The following is a 2617-nucleotide window of genomic DNA, read 5'->3' as shown; positions in this document are numbered from 1 at the left end:
AAATTCATCTCATTCATCGACATCTCGATCATCCAACCGCCGTTATTACTTGTCACACTCTGTAATAATCACATTTGTACCAGTAAATATCATCTCTAGTACATCACAACGATGGCCAATTCGCGGAAAGGTTCAGTATACGCCCCTAACTCTAATGATAACCCGTAAATACATAAATATATTGCAGGTCACAGAAAACAGCCAACGCCCTGACCGCGCTGAGTGCACTCGTTCCCGTCAGATCACGAAAGTTAAGCAGCGCCGGGCACGGATAGTACTTGGATGGGTGATCGCCTGGAACTCCGTGTGGCGTTGGCGAAGCGCGCTGGGTCCGCCGTGCCCGCCCCCCCCCCTTGGGTTCGGGCTTGGGCGCTTGGCGGCTCAGCGCCTCGGGGCCACCAAGCAGTCCGGTAGGGGAACCGGGCTGCCTGGCACGGCGACCCCGGCACCGCTCCATCAGCGGTGGTATTAAGCGCACGGGGGAGGCCCCGTTGCGACACTCACAGCGGTTCCCGGGCCTCTCTCGATCGCAGTCGGGACAGTTATCGTAGAGGTTTTAGTCGGTTGGAGTCCGACACTACCACGCCGCTTTCCCCAGAAGCGGCCTGGCGTCCGTGCGGATTTCCTCCACATAAAATATAAAAAAAAGCTCACAGAAAATAGAAAAAGATAGATAGGGGTTTGTGTGTTTTAAGTGTAGTGATAGGATGACGTGTAAAACGTTATGATTTCATTTTGCATGAAAAATATCTACAATTTAAAGAAGTTATTGCAGAATTTATAAACTGCTCATACATGATCTCTTGATTTAAACAGAATGTTTTGGAGCTACGAGAGGAAATCAATAAGTTAATGAGAAAAGACTATTTAAAATCGGAAGAATATATTTGGAAAGTGGAGATCATTGAAGAACTATTTTCATAATATTAAAATTAGCAATTAGCTTGACGCGCGGAAAACGCGTCAGCGAGAGGCGTAAATTCTCGCTACGATTCTGCTAATCGACGCCGCGAAATAGTCGTTCCCCTGTTTCGATTAAGATAACAGAGGTAGTCCAATGAATTTAACACTGTATTAACAGGTTAATATAGCTTGTACATTTAACAATAAGTAATAATATAAACGTCACAAATTATTTGGCGATGAATACAGTTAATATGTTACAGAATTTCGACCCGACTTTACGATATCTCTCGATGTGTGCGTTAGACTAAGTGATCTGGATTTTCTTCGTCTGAACCTCTCGACGTATAACGTTTGACTCTTCAGAAGGAACTGATTGCTCTTCGATCATTTCTTTGTCTTCTCTGGGAGACGACTCCCACACACTCGGGTCACGCCACCGTTCGCGCCTATGATCACATATACCACCTTCTTTATGTGTATGACATAACGGACCAAAATCGACGTTTCCAGAACTCGCTGCTTGGTGACAACTATGCGCTCGTCGATACATTATATATCTTCCGTCGGGCAGATAAGACGATCCGTCTACGACACTGTAGGACCGCGAGCGACGGTTAGAAATACGGCCTATAGTAAGCCTCATAGGGCAACACGGCGTATGGATATTTGTGACGTATCTATGTCGATCTATACGTATAACTCTACATGCCAATAGCACGCACCATACATCCACTGCTCTCTTTACAATCGTCACGCTTAATTAATCTCCTGCGATCCCGTATATCGCTTTAGATATTGAATGTCTCGTTATTTTTATCCTTATTCTATCATTTGGTAGTTCTTAGTATTTCGACTCCTTCAGGTACTTATTTTTTGTCAATTATGTATTAGTCAGAATTAGTTTTAGCTATTAAATTCCTAGTAATTATTATAATTATTAATCACTTGCTCGCGTACCTTTCCTTTTTTTGATTACCAATGGGTTTTGTCGTCGATATAATAATAAGCCAGATGTGTTTTGCCAACCGCGTCTAGCCACGATCGCCCGGTCGTTTCTATGATCGTGAACATAATTTTCAACGTACCCGTAATACGCTCTACCTGACCGTTGGCCCTACTCGCACCGGTTGAGATTAAGTGGAGTTTTAGTGTTTACGTTGCCAGAAATCTTGGAATTCTTTACCCGTTAGGACACCTCTCTTGATCCGCTATTATCCGGCAAGGACTGCCGAATAAAGATATAGTGCTTTAACCGTACTAAGGAAATCTACTTTACGAGTATGATGCAGATATGCGAATTTAGTGAAGACGTCGACCAAAACAATGACATATTCTTTCGAACCACTTTTACCGCTTAGTTTGCCCGTTATGTCCACGCGAACTGTATGCCAAGGTATGCTGGTCTTAGGTATAGGATGTAATTCAGCTCGTATTTTCGAAACTTGACAAGCGTGACAGTTCTCTACGAATTCGCGAACATACTCCGCCATTCCTTCGAACCAGTGACACTCGCACAGTTTCTCAAGCGTTTTATCCCAACCTAAGTGCATAATTGACTGTTGCACATGGTTAATAACGGATCACCTAAGCCCTCTTGGAACGATGGGCAAGCAGAGAGTTCTACCTTTTCTCTGTATTTTACGATGGAGGGTGCCGAACCGTAACTCATACGTATTCTCGGCGTCTTCCGCGAGCTCTTCGGTCTGTAATT

At 44.2% G+C, this 2617-nt stretch overlaps 1 pseudogene; it reads left to right on the top strand.

Annotated features, from left to right (window-relative positions):
* The first annotated feature begins 200 nt into the window (after positions 1-200).
* Positions 201-318, top strand: LOC126875583 (5S ribosomal RNA; annotated as a pseudogene).
* The last annotated feature ends 2299 nt before the right edge of the window (positions 319-2617 follow it).

The sequence above is a fragment of the Bombus huntii genome, chromosome 18 (genome assembly GCF_024542735.1).
Source record: "Bombus huntii isolate Logan2020A chromosome 18, iyBomHunt1.1, whole genome shotgun sequence".
Lineage (NCBI taxonomy): Eukaryota > Metazoa > Arthropoda > Insecta > Hymenoptera > Apidae > Bombus > Bombus huntii.
This window is presented reverse-complemented; position numbering and strand designations above follow the sequence as displayed.